The sequence below is a fragment of the Berghia stephanieae genome, chromosome 15 (assembly GCF_034508935.2).
Source record: "Berghia stephanieae isolate SIO BIC M18660-M18661 chromosome 15, UCSD_Bste_1.3, whole genome shotgun sequence".
Lineage (NCBI taxonomy): Eukaryota > Metazoa > Mollusca > Gastropoda > Nudibranchia > Aeolidiidae > Berghia > Berghia stephanieae.
Genome location: NC_088374.1, coordinates 25,307,258 through 25,323,580, shown reverse-complemented (window position 1 = coordinate 25,323,580; position 16,323 = coordinate 25,307,258).

The following is a 16,323-nucleotide window of genomic DNA, read 5'->3' as shown; positions in this document are numbered from 1 at the left end:
CATTATATTACTATTACTATCAGGCAGTGCGATTTTGTTGTTTTTTAAATATTTTGTGGAACACAAAACCTAGTTCTCTGTTATGAGATTGGGCATTCGTGCTCATCATTTTCCCCTTTTTGATGGAATTCCGTATTTTCCAGCATCTCAGATATTGTCGTTGTCAAATCCGATGTTCATGCTGACATGTCGGTTTTTTGCCAAAAAAAAAACAAATTTTGCAATCAAATTCCCAAACTTTGCAGGCTATAAACAGCAAAATTTGCAAAAACTTTGCGGTTAATTTTCCTAAAAATACATACTTATTTCATGAACGAGAAAGGCCTTTGTTTGATTTGAAGGGTTTCACATTCATGGTTACAGTTACACACAGTTTTGTGTGTTGGTCCGTTATACTTCCGGATGGCAATGTTGTGAGCTTCATGCTTAGCCTAACGCATTCTATCTGTAGAATATTCCTTAATATTTAAATATGTTATTCTTGGATTGGATGTGTGTATGAGAGTATGATCAAATTCTCACATGTGGGCTTGGAATGGATGTGTATATGAGAGTGTTATCAAATTCTCACACGTGGGCGTTTTTCAAATTTTTGTCCAATGAGGAGGGGGAAATTTTATTTTCGGAGTTTCAATCAAATTGGGTCAAATCTTGTGACCACTTATGTTGATTACTCCTCAATCATTTCCTATAATGTTGGAGCTTAATTTTCTCCTGGCTTCATATGCTGGCGGGTTAGGATTCGAATCCCATTACATTGTCTCACTCCTGTAACGCTAATTCAAAGCTTCATAGTTCGCATTTTAAAATTATGATGCAGACAGTTTTCTCCTATGGCGTTCTTCAGCATATAATCATTCTCTACAAATGGTTTAATGACGGATATATGCCTATTATTTTTAGTTTTGAGAGAGATTTGTTGCAAAATCCTGAAAATTTTGGCAAATTAAGTATTTTAATTTCTCATAATTTTTTAAAGAGATAATTCTTAATATCCTACATTAGATGCTATTTGAGAGAGATTAGTAAAGACAAAAATTGAGGAAATTGTAAAAACAAGATTGGACTTGAGTGAGTTGACCGTTACAGAAGTGAGTTACTAAATAAAGACGGTCTATAACACTTGGCACAAATTTTATTTGAGTTGTATTCTCTGCTCATAAGAATCGCAAAAGTGAACTGTAAAGGTTCCCCAATGTATCTAAATAGATAATAAAGAAGACATAATTTTTAAAAAGTTTCCAGTTGATCGTCAAATTGTAATTAGATTGGACCTCGTAGCCTTTGCTTTGAGTACAGAAAAGTTTTCTCTCACAAACGAGAGTCACCACAAACTGTGTTGTTGCAGTAATTGTTGTAAATACCAAAAGTCACCAATTTGTTGATTATGAATTAAAGTCTACTGTATTTTTTAGAGTTAAAAGAGGTGATTATTACGCCACGGAAGGACTTTTGGTAGGCACTTAAATTGTGTATCATTATGGAACGCTATGAATAAGACAGGCTGACAAAGTTCTTATTTATTTGTCTAATGATGTCATAAGGTATTTTTATTGTCAGAACTCAACCAGAATAAAAACAAATATGCGTTAGATAAATCTATAACCATGAATACATGGAGTAACACTGACCCCAAACGAATCAGGATATCCAACCAGATTTTATGAATCTCTCTCTACCCCTCTCTCACACACACTTTCTCTTTCTTTCTTTATCGCTCTCACTCCCCCCCCCCCCCCCCCCCCCCCCTCAACAGACAGCCAATTTGAGTAGGTGTGGAGTTATGAATAACTGTAGTTTACCAAAGAATCCGAAAGCGAAATATATAATATAACGGGACAAGCATTTGGCAAAAAATTGAAAAACGCCCATATATATCGTCTAAATATGGTCATGTCTTGTCCTACATGTTACATCTTGCTGTTGGTCAGGGATCCTTTGTAAAGTGCTTTGAGCACGTTTAATGGATATTGCGCTGATCCTTTGTAAAGTGCTTTGAACACGTTTAATGGATATTGCGCTGATCCTTTGTAAAGTGCTTTGAGCACGTTTAATGGATACTGCGCTATAGAAATGCTCTAGTTTTTAAATGTCATTTTGGATTTGGTTCGAGTTGGACCATTGGACGAATAAATTCCCTTCCTTTTTGACCAGTGACCAGTATCACCACCTGTCGCCATCTTGGACTGTTTGGGTACCTAGTGGTTTAAAAAATCAGAATTTTTGTTTGTTTGTTTGTTTGTTTTTAAGGGATTTAGGGCACTTGCAACACATTAAGGTCATATCAGCGCCAGTAAACGGGTAGAAAATGGAATAGTAAAAAGTTCTAGTTCTAGAATTGCAATTAAAGCACCAAAGAAATTGTTTGTTGTTTTTAAGGGTTTTACGGCGCTTGCAACACATTTAGGTTATATCAGCGCTAGTAAAAAGGAAGAAAATGGGATAGTAAAAAGTTCTAGAATTACAATTAAAGCACCCAAGAAAAAGTAAGACAAAGGGGAACTGAGAACAAACAGGGATCAGATGTAGATTCCAAGAGCATACCACCAATGTACTTAGTTTGAAATCACCTACAAGTCTCATCCAGACACAAGCACAAAATCCAACAAAGAGGAACACACTCAAATGCTTACATTATACATTCAAAATAAAAATATTAATACATAACAGAGAGATGATTTACAAGGAAAAAAATATCATCTCCCAAAACAATAACTATGCATTTGACTGTTTCCCTCCCAGCTAGGACTCCGGCCAGGGCCAGGACACAACCAAGTAATCTCATTCCGAGACAAAGACAGAAAGCAAGTTGGAAAACAGATATAAGGGGATAGAAGACACAGTAAGTACCTCCCTGCCCGCTATGGGAGGTCAGGATCCCCACCCAGGCACCCAAGAAAAGGTAAGACAAAGGGGAATTGGTTCAAATAAGAAACAGGCGCAGATTCCAAGAGCACACTATTTAAGTAGGACAGGTCCCCACTAGGAGGAATAAACTCAAATGTTTTACAAATCATATATAATATAAAGAAAACATAATACAGTGCATAACAGAAGGGATGATTTACAAGGAAATAAATAAATAAATATCATCTCCCAACTAAACATTTGACTGTTTTCCTCTCAGCCAGGACAACATCAAGTAATCTCATTCAGACAAAGACAGAAAGCAAGTTGGAAAACAGATATAGGGGGATAGAAGACACAGTACGTACCTTCCTGCCCACTATGGAGACTTCCAACCTGAAATGTAATAATAATAATAATAATAATAATGATAATAATAATAATAATAATAATAATAATAATAATAATAATAATAATAATAATAATAATAATATGATAATAATAATAATAATAATAATAATAATAAGATATACTTTATTCATCCAAAAAAATGGAAATTCGTTTACAGTACAGACGTGGCATGCATAAAAATGTATAAACACAAAGTTGAGAAACTATGGCGACAATGTATACATTTATATATGCAAATGTACAAACATGTAAAAATATATTATATATTAATTTGATCAAAGTCCGAACTTGTGAGTGTATATTTAAAAAATAGTATTTAATTTAAATCACAGTTGCGCGTTAAAAATTCGATCGCCATGTGGCAAAAATGAATTAAGGTGACGTGTTGTCTTTGTTTTTATAGATATAAGGCGACGGCTCCTCATGGAGAACTTAATATATTTGTGAAGGGGTTGATCGCCATCCTTCATAACTTTCTCCATTTTACTTAGACAAAATCTCTTGAACAGTTGGGTGGGTATAACTCCTGGCTTTATCAATTATCAGATCAATTCTTAAATGTCGCAAATACTGGCATTTCCACACCATGCTGTTATACAAAAAGTCTCCAAAACGGATCTATAAAAAAGGGCGCATAACGTTTTGTCTATGTCAAATTCTGTTTTGTTTTTTTTTGTTTTTAAGGGTTTTACGGCACTTGCAACACATTTAGGTTATATCAGCACCAGTAGAAAGGAAGAAAATGGGACAGTAAAAAGTTCTAGAATTACAATTAAAGCACCAAGAAAAGACATAGGGGAACTGGGAACAAATAGGGATCAGATGTAGATTCCAAGAGCATACCAATGTACTTAGTTTGAGATCACCTATCTCTCATCCGGACACAAGAACAAAATCCAACAAAGAGGAATACACTCAAATGCTTACATTATATATTCAAAATAACAAATATAATAATACATAACAGAGAGATGATTTACAAGGAAAGAAATATCATCTCCCAAAACAATAAATATGCATTTGACTGCTTCCCTCCCAGCTAGGCCTCTGGCCAGGGCCAGGACAAAACCAAGTAATCTCATTCCAAGACAAAGACAGAAAGCAAGTTGGAAAAACAGATATAAGGAGATAGAAGACACAGTATGTACCCCCCTGCCCACTATGGGAGTTCAGGAACCCCAGGTCAAATTCTGAGTTTCCGAATAAAATACATTCTTTTGTTCAATTTAGAGATAACAGTATCGGTTTGTAAATGCCACTGCAATTTATTGTCATTTAAAATACCCAAATATTTGTAAACCGAAACTTGCTCAACAGCTTGATTGTTAATTTTGAGTGGACTCGTGGAATTTGTGTTCTTTCTAAAATCAAAAATCATTTCTTTCGTTTTTTCCTACATTTTAAATATGTTGTAACTGGAACTGTACAGGAAAATGCCATTTTCCTCACAAATTATGCCCCAAAAATGTCCAAAAAGTGAAATTATGCCAGAAACAACAAATTAATGCAGAGATTTGTTTTTCTGCTGATAAAACTTGTACAACTAGATAGAACGAAGATGACGTCATTCAGGTCTTTGTTATTGTTTTTTGCCATCCGTGTTTATGAGAGATTCTCACTAAACTATTAACCAGACTATAAACTGTTTTTATTTTGTTTTTAAGGTTTTTACGGCGCTTGCAACACATTAAGGTCACATCAGCGCCAGTAAAAAGGAAGAAAATGGGATAGTAAACAGTTCTAAAATTACAATTAAAGCATCCACCAAGAATAAGGCAGACAAAGGGGAACTGGTTCAAATAGGGAACAGATGTAGATTCCAAGAGCACACCATCGGTGTACTTAGTTTGAGATCACCTAAAAGTCTCATCCAGACAAAAGCACAAGTCCCAAACTAAGAGGAACACACTCAAATGTTTACAAATCATATATAGTACATAAACAAACCATAATACAGTGCACAACAGAGAGATGATTTACAAGGAAAAAAATACCATCTCCCAAAACTAACTATACATTTGACCGTTTCCCTCCCAGTCAGGGCATCCGGCCAGGGCCAGGACAAAACCAAGTAATCTCATTCCAAGACAAAGACAGAACGCATGTTGGAAACCAGATGTAGGGGAATAGAAGACAGTAAGTACCTCCCTGCCCACTATGGGAGGTCAGGGAGGAAGAGTTCATCTGAGAAAAGACATTGAGGGTGTTGTGTCAAAAAAAACAAAACAATGAAATAAGCACCATGCTTGTCTGATGATTGCCACAAATTAGTTATGAAAATAAACCCTCAACTTGAAAAGATTTGTTTGTTTGTTTGTTGCTTTAGGTCTCTTCCAACACAATTGAGGTTATATGAGAGACCGCTGAAACAAAAAAACAAGCAATCTAGCAAAAATAGTACAAATGTAAATCAAATCATAACCTAAAGATATCATAAGCTAAATTATAAATAACCAAGAACAGGCAGAAGATTTACAGAAAAAAAAAAATCCCCTGTCAATAATACAATCACAAACCAAAGAAGCAGGATAGGCTAGTAAAGAGAAGAAGAAACGACATCACTATCGGATCGTACACCCATGCGAACATCATAGGTGTATGATTCAAGGGTGATGCTCCCATCCAACCACCCGCAACTTGAAAAGATGCCAAGCGAAGACTCATAAGTCATCACATTCCAGATGTTAGGACAGGAAAGAGAATTACTGAGAGAAGGATACAGTGGAATGTTCTTTATGAAGGTAATTACCAACACAATAGGACACATCCATTGACAAACATCCATTGACAAAACACAATACACATCCATTGACAAACATCCTTTGACAAAACACAATACACATCCATTGACAAACATCCTTTGACAAAACACAATACACATCCGTTGACAAAACACAATACACATCCATTGACAAAACACAATACACATCCATTGACAAAACACAATACACATCCATTGACAAAACACAATACACATCCATTGACAAAACACAATACACATCCATTGACAAAACACAATACACATCCATTGACAAAACACAATACACATCCATTGACAAAACACAATACACATCCATTGACAAAACACAATACACATCCATTGACAAAACACAATACACATCCTTTGACAAAACACAATACACATCCATTGACAAAACACAATACACATCCATTGACAAAACACAATAGACACATCCATTGACAAAACAATCATAAAGACACATCCATTGACAAAACACATAGACACATCCATTGACAAAACACAATACACATCCATTGACAAAACACAATACACATCCATTGACAAAACACAATAGGACACATCCATTGACAAAACATACAACTGACAAACATACACATCCATTGACAAAACACAATACACATCCATTGACAAAACACAATAGGACACATCCATTGACAAAACACAATACACATCCATTGACAAAACACAATACACATCCATTGACAAAACACAATACACATCCATTGACAAAACACAATAACACTCCATTGACAAAACACAATACACATCCTTGACAAAACACAATAACACATCCATTGACAAAACACAATACACATCCATTGACAAAACACAATAGACACATCCATTGACAAAACAATACAATCATTGACAAAACACAATACACATCCATTGACAAAACACAATACACATCCATTGACAAAACACAATACACATCCATTGACAAAACACAATACACATCCATTGACAAAACACAATACACATCCATTGACAAAACACAATACACATCCTTTGACAAAACACATACACATCATTGACAAAACACAATACACATCCTTTGACAAAACACAATACACATCCATTGACAAAACACAATACACATCCTTGACAAAACACAATACACATCCATTGACAAAACACAATACAATCATCCTTGACAAAACACAATACACATCCATTGACAAAACACAATACACATCCATTGACAAAACACAATACACATCATTGACAAACACAATCACATCTGACAAAACACAATACACACCATGACAATCACATTGACAAAACAAACATATTCAAACACATCACTCCATTGACAAAACAAACATCTGACAAAACATACACATCCATTGACAAACACATACACTCTTGACAAAACACAATACACATCCATTGACAAAACACAATACACATCCTTGACAAACACAAACAATCATTGACAAACATCCTTTGACAAAACACAACAATTACACACATACACATCTTTGACAAAACACAATACACATCATTGACAAACACTACTCTTGACAAACATCTTGACAAACATAACATCCTTGACAAACAATCCTTGACAAAACACAATACACATCCATTGACAAAACACAATCAACATCCTTTGACAAAACACAATACACATCCTTGACAAAACACAATACACATCCTTGACAACAAACACTACAAAACACCATCATTGACAAAACACAATACACATCCTTGACAAAAACACAACACATCCTTGACCCATACATCCATTGACAAAACAATACATCCTGACAAACAATCCATTGACAAAACACAATCACACATCCTTGACAAAACACAATACACATCCTTGACAAAACAAATCATTGAACATTACAACAATACACATCCATTGACAAAACAACATAACACATCCATTGACAAACAACAATGACACATCCATTGACAAAACACAATACACATCCTTGACAAAACACAATACAACATCCTTGACAAAACACAATACACATCCATTGACAAAACACAATACACATCCATTGACAAAACACAATAATTGACAAATACACATCCATTGACAAAACAATACACATCCATTGAAAAAACAATGACACATCCATTGACAAAAACACAATACACACATCCTTGACAAAACACAATACACATCCATTGACAAAACCAATACACAATGTGAAACACATCCATTGACACACTACAAACAAATGACACACTCATTGACAAAACAATACACATCCTTGAAAACACATACACATCCATTGACAAAACACAATAGACACATCCATTGACAAAAACAATACACATCCATTGACAAAACACAATACACATCCATTGACAAAACACAATACACATCTTTGACAAAAACACATACACATCCATTGACAAAACACAATAACACATCCATTGACAAAACACAATAACAATCCATTGACAAAACAATAAACATCTGACACACACTCCATTTGACAAAACACACACAAACACACATCCATTGACAAAACACAATACACATCCATTGACAAAACCAAAACTACACATCCATTGACAAAACAATTCACACATCCCATTGACAAAACACAATACACATCCATTGACAAAACACAATAGGACACATCCTTTACAAAACACAATACACATCCATTGACAAAACACAATAGGACACATCCTTTGACAAAACACAATAATAGCACATCCTTTGACAAAACACAATACACATCTTTGACAAAACACAATACACATCCATTGACAAAACACAATACACATCCGTTGACAAACACAATACACTCCATTTTAACAAAACACAATCACATCCTTTGACAAAACACAATAGACACATCCTTTGACAAAACACAATACACATCCTTGACAAAACACAATAACACATCCATTGCAAACACAATACAATTTGACAAACACAATAACATCAATTAGAAAAAATATACAATCATTCAAAATCATAACAACAGATACATAGTTACAAAAAACAAACAACAGCAGATACAAAAAAAATATCCTTGACAAAACAATCACAAACAAAACAATACATAGACAAAAAAAACATCCTATGACAACCATAACATCATGATAAAAGTTGACATCCATCACAACACCCATGGACAATCCTTTGACAAAACACAATACACATCCTTGACAAACAGCATTTACTAAACAATACAATCGTGACTAACCCATCTCTTGACAAAAACAATACATATATGCAACATCTGTGCAAATAAAACAATAACATCGTTGACAAACACAATAGGCACACCTTGACAAAACCCAATACATCATCCGTGACCACCACAATACACATCCGATGACAAACATCATTTTACTAAACATCGTTGACTAAAAATAGGCGACAATCCATTTAAAAACACAATAGGAGCAATCATTACAAAAACAATAAATCTCATTGACAAAACACATTACACATCCTTGACAAACCAAATACACATCCTTGACAAAACACAATTAAACAATCCTTGACAAAACCAATAGACACATCCATTGACAAAACACAATGACACATCCTTGACAAAACACAATACACGTCCTTTGACAAAACACAATACACATCCTTTGACAAAACACAATATGACACATCCTTTGACAAAACACAATACACATCCTTTGACAAAACACAATAGGACACATCCTTTTGTTTGTTTGTTGCTTTAGGTCTCTTCCAACACAATTGAGGTTATATGAGAGACCGCTGAAACAAAAAAACAAGCAATCTAAGAAAAATAGTACAAATGTCAATCAAAATCATAACCTAAAGATATCATAAGCTAAATTATAAATAACCAAGAACAAACAGGCAGAGGATTTACAGGAAAAAAAATATCCCCTGTCAAAAATACAATCACAAACCAAAGAAGCAGGATAGGCTAGTAAAGAGAAGAAGAAACGACATCACTATCGGATCGTACACCCATGCGAACATCATAGGTATATGATTCAAGGGTGATGCTCCCATCCAACCACCCGCTGGACACATCCTTTGACAAAACACAATACACATCCTTTGACAAACAGGGCCGGATTTACCTATAAGCTATACAAGCTGTAGCTTAGGGCCCCATCTCTTGGGGGGCCCCGAAAAAGCAATACATATATGCTCTCTGTGGCAAAATAAATGGATCAAAAAGTGTTTGGGGCCCTCCCACGAAATTATGGGGCCCACCCGAAATTATAGCCCCCCCCCCCCCCCCACGAAATTATGGGGCCCCCACAAAATAAAGGGGTCCTGATGAGTCAATCCATTTCCATTTCTTGTACCTCGAATACTATTCGGGTTATAAAGAAGGCGAGTTTATTATTTAAAACATAAATAGTTGATGCGATGATATTAAAAAATTAATGATTTCAGTGTAGAATGCACAAAATAATGTAAACTTGCTGGATAAAGAAATTCTCAATAAAAAAATATAAGGATTTTTGAAGCAAGGACAAACAAATAATCCATGGGTATTCGAAGTGTACAAGATTGTAAGGAATCACTTCAATCTTACTTTCAATATCCGTTTGTAGTATTTCCTGTTCTTGTTTGTTGGATTTTTGTTTTCGCTTTGCCATTGCAAATTCACAGATCGTAAACGTTTAAAAAATTTTGGACTTGGATTGCAACGTTTTTGGGAATTTTAAGGTAAGTTTTAGCGATTTAGATCTAAGTTTGGTCACTACTTAAGATCTGGGGTCACTATTTTTGTTTCATGTATTGCGTCATCAGTCCCCGGAATGAAAGTTATGGGAAACGAAAGTAGGGACCACAGCAGATCTTTCGTAGAGCTTAGACTTAGGACTGCTGATGTTATTTGTTTTTCTAATTATATGTTTCTAGCTAGCTACCAATTTAATACAGGATTTAAGAGTATAGGCGCTTAGGCTTAAGGGCACTACTGAAAGAGAACGGTCCCGAGCTCATCAATCCTAAAAATAATATTTTCTAACCCTAAGATTTATTACTAGTTTTCGATTGTTATTTTTAGGGTTGAAGAGCTCGTTCTTTGCAAAAACTGAAATATGTCTTTATATTCACATGCGTGTTTATAAATATAGGAGAGCAAGGTATACAGGCGTTACACGAGTTTTGATACTTAAAACACTGATATTTAGGCAATCTTGCCTGGATACAGTTATCTTCGGAGCTTGAAACGTGTCGGCTTCGGTTACTGTAGATTTGGTGTTTGACTCAAACCCTATGCACCATATCATCAGCTGCCAGCCAAATGCTCGGCGCGATTGGTTGGCCAGATGTCAATATACTGTGACTAATTGGGATTTGATAGTTGTGCCGTGCCAGTATGATATGCGGGATGCAAATGATTGTTGAAGTACACTCTCTGTGATATGAAAATAATGGCTAGGTATATGAGACTATAGAAAAGTAGATAAACTGCAGACTCTTTTGTTTTATTGAAATTAGAAACATAGTTTTTTTAAAATTTGATTTCTGCCAGTATGACGAATCAATAAAAAGTCCATAGACTACCTCACAATGAAGGAAAAATAAATTAACAAAACGTAAACAATAAATACATATTTCATTATTAGAGTCCAATTGTTATATAGCTAATTATTCATATTTTTTATCGTTAGTAGAATATGTTTTTCATTTGCACTAAGATTACAACGTTTGTCATTGCCACCATCAGAATTGCCTATTTTTAGACAATGGTAATGGGACAAATAACACTTCTGGTTTTTTTTAATGTGTACCCAGATATGTTTTTTTTAATTCTACCCACAGTTTGCACAATGTCTACAAGGTATAAAAGTGGGGCACAAAAGAGGAAAAATAAGATCAGAACTGAAGAAGAGACACGCAAGTTGACAGAATTAGAAAGTTTCTTAACAAAGAAAGATAAAGACGTTGATGAACCAACAGGTTTGAACACAACGAGTCAGTCACAGAAAATTCATTCTTTATCCGAAACAGAACCTAGTACATCTAGTTGTGTAGAAATTATATCAAACCCATCAAGTGATATAGAAAGTTCGGCAACGAGTAAAGCAACAAGTACCATTTCAAACCCAGAGAGCAGTAAAACCACAGAAGATGTTGCATTTAAAAACAGGGAGAATGATGTTGGATTGTGGGGTGATTTAAGTAAAGATGATATTTCATATTGGGTAGAAAAAGGCTCGTCAGGGTGCCAACACTCGAATGACTCATTTGAAAAATCAAAAATGCATTTTGCAAACCAAGACAGATATTGTTCAGAAGGTTTGTTCTACCCAAAACGGGCTAATGGTGAAAAATATTGCAGAGAATGGTTTGTATATTCTCCAGCAACTGGTCGTGTATACTGTTTTGTTTGTAAACTTTTTTCAACAAATACTTCTACACCATTATCATCTGTTGGATTTTGTGATTGGCGCAACACGTATTTAGTACAAAATCACGAAAACTCTGGCCCCATGGAATAGCTTCGGTAGTGTATCTTACAAGAAAACGTGGTTCAACGATTGACTGCAAGTTGGCAGAAGAGATAAATACTAAACGACAGTATTGGAAAAATGTTCTTGAGCGAGTTGTGGCAGTTATAATTACTATATCAGAACGTGGGTTACCTTTCAGGGGAGATGAGGAAAGGTTTGGTTCTCCACACAACGGGAATTTCCTTGGATTACTCGAACTTGTGGCAAAATTTGATCCATTTCTAGCGAACTAAAAAAAAAATTCGTTTCACTGGACTTAAGAAAATCTTGGGCAATAATGTCCACTTGGAGAAAGCTAGAGGAACAGATAAAGATAACCAGAAATACTGCTCAAAAGAAGGGCAAGTTATATGTGAGGTGGGGTCCCCTCTCACAACTGGTGCAGAAAATGGTGGGGGAAGCAGACTATTGGCTGCTGCAGCTCAAATATATAGAAAAAGAGCTGCCGGAATAGCGCTACATGAGCTCATTAATGAGGAAGAAAACCTCAAGAGCGCACTTCTGTATAAAAGAAGAATCGAACAATTGGCTCAAGATACACGACAGTATCAAAACCGTGAGCGAATTGGTAATGAGATGCAGACGAATGGATGGAACCCTTTCCAACACATCGTTTTTGGATTGGCTGGATATAAACCAGATACCAGGAAGGTACACTGGTTTGTGGACTATTTAGGTAATTCAGGAAAAACATATGTCTCCCATTTTCTAGTACTGAAAGGTGCAATTCTGTTCGAAAACGGAAAAAGCGGAGATATAAAACATGCTTACAATGGCGAAAAAGTAGTGATTTTTGACTACAGTAGGTTGCAGGAGCAGCATATCAATTACGAAGTAATTGAATCCATTAAAAATGGAGTATTTTTTTCGCCAAAATATGATAGTGGTATGAAAATATTCCCGGTGCCATGTGTAATATGCTTCTCGAACTTTGACCCAGATAAAAGTAAATTAAACGCTGACAGGTGGGACATTCAATACATTTCAGAAAATGACAGAAATGGACAAAGACTACCATTGGAGGACACTCTCATTCTGGATCAGTACCTCCGTAAAACGGGGTTACTTTGCACAAGTACGAGGATCAATGCGAATGTTTTCATGGAAGAAGGAAAAGTTATCTAGTAATTGTTTAAAGAACTCTTATGTGTTGGGGGATAATTAAGTCCCTACTTTCAGTTCTTTGCACTGACATAAAGCTATCTACAACTTCAAGAAGCCACTTTTTAAATCATCAACTTAAAAAGGACAAATTGGGTAAGTGCAAACTTTATGTTTTACCTGTAAAACTTAAAAACTCTTTTCCATTGTAACCTGTGTTTAATTATCAGAAATATGATAAAGTAGATGAGTTATTATGAAATTCATCGTTTTCTTCTCAGGTTAGCTGACAACTGGTGTGTGCAAAGTTACCCCAGGGTTTGGTAACCGTGAATGGGACAGAGCTACAATCTATTCATTGTCTTTCACACCCAACCACAAATAATATTAAGTAACAGTTATTCTCAGGGGTTACTATTGTTATAAAAAGGTGAAACATTATTTATTATTGGCATAAAAATAAATATTCTTTGTATTCTCTCAATTTCGTTGCAAAATACTAGACAACATTTTCAAGTTTTAATTCTTGAAATTGCGTTTTATTACTCGTTATTCAAGAAGGTGTTTTAGATTGTGATTTAATAAACATTCCTCTTTCTCCTCAGAGAAACTTGCTTTACTCCGTGGAACTCCAAATGGGTCGAACACACAAAAGAAAACCAGCAAGCCGCAGATATAAAGACTACAGCGAGGAAACTCTTCTTCAAGCTGTGAATGAACAGATATAAAGACTACAGCGAGGAAACTCTTCTTCAAGCTGTGAATGAACAGATATAAAGACTACAGCGAGGAAACTCTTCTTCAAGCTGTGAATGAACAGATATAAAGACTACAGCGAGGAAACTCTTCTTCAAGATGTGAATGAACAGATATAAAGACTACAGCGAGGAAACTCTTCTTCAAGCTGTGAATGAACAGATATAAAGACTACAGCGAGGAAACTCTTCTTCAAGATGTGAATGAACAGATATAAAGACTACAGCGAGGAAACTCTTCTTCAAGCTGTGAATGAACAGATATAAAGACTACAGCGAGGAAACTCTTCTTCAAGCTGTGAATGAACAGATATAAAGACTACAGCGAGGAAACTCTTCTTCAAGCTGTGAATGAACAGATATAAAGACTACAGCGAGGAAACTCTTCTTCAAGCTGTGAATGAACAGATATAAAGACTACAGCGAGGAAACTCTTCTTCAAGCTGTGAATGAACAGATATAAAGACTACAGCGAGGAAACTCTTCTTCAAGCTGTGAATGAACAGATATAAAGACTACAGCGAGGAAACTCTTCTTCAAGCTGTGAATGAACAGATATAAAGACTACAGCGAGGAAACTCTTCTTCAAGCTGTGAATGAACAGATATAAAGACTACAGCGAGGAAACTCTTCTTCAAGCTGTGAATGAACAGATATAAAGACTACAGCGAGGAAACTCTTCTTCAAGCTGTGAATGAACAGATATAAAGACTACAGCGAGGAAACTCTTCTTCAAGCTGTGAATGAACAGATATAAAGACTACAGCGAGGAAACTCTTCTTCAAGCTGTGAATGAACAGATATAAAGACTACAGCGAGGAAACTCTTCTTCAAGCTGTGAATGAACAGATATAAAGACTACAGCGAGGAAACTCTTCTTCAAGCTGTGAATGAACAGATATAAAGACTACAGCGAGGAAACTCTTCTTCAAGCTGTGAATGAACAGATATAAAGACTACAGCGAGGAAACTCTTCTCCAAGCTGTGAATGAACAGATATAAAGACTACAGCGAGGAAACTCTTCTTCAAGCTGTGAATGAACAGATATAAAGACTACAGCGAGGAAACTCTTCTTCAAGCTGTGAATGAACAGATATAAAGACTACAGCGAGGAAACTCTTCTTCAAGCTGTGAATGAACAGATATAAAGACTACAGCGAGGAAACTCTTCTTCAAGCTGTGAATGAACAGATATAAAGACTACAGCGAGGAAACTCTTCTTCAAGCTGTGAATGAACAGATATAAAGACTACAGCGAGGAAACTCTTCTTCAAGCTGTGAATGAACAGATATAAAGACTACAGCGAGGAAACTCTTCTCCAAGCTGTGAATGAACAGATATAAAGACTACAGCGAGGAAACTCTTCTTCAAGCTGTGAATGAACAGATATAAAGACTACAGCGAGGAAACTCTTCTTCAAGCTGTGAATGAACAGATATAAAGACTACAGCGAGGAAACTCTTCTTCAAGCTGTGAATGAACAGATATAAAGACTACAGCGAGGAAACTCTTCTTCAAGCTGTGAATGAATGCGAGCATGACAGCGTCAGAGCAGTCGCCAAAAGACACAACATTCCTTTTCGGACCCTGTACAACAAAATTAACGGTCGTCATAAAAAAGATTGTGGTAGACCAACTGTGTTCACTCATGAGGAGGAAGAAGACATGGCACAAAATATCGTCACGTGTGCAGACTACGGAATGCCACTTGATAAGAATGAAATTAGAATGATGGTATCTCTGCACTTGAAACACATCAATCGGACCGTACCAGCGTTTAAAAATAACATCCCTGGTTCTGATTGGCTCCATTTATTCATCAAGCGCCATGAAATCCTTTCTGACAGACTTTGTCAGAACATTAAGAGGAGCCGTGCGGAAGTTCGTGCTGAGGACAGAAAAAAGTATTTTTCGAGACTGAGGATATCTCTTCAGGATGTTGACCCATCTAACATTCTGAATTTTGACGAAACAAACTTGGCAGACGAACCTGGTCTAA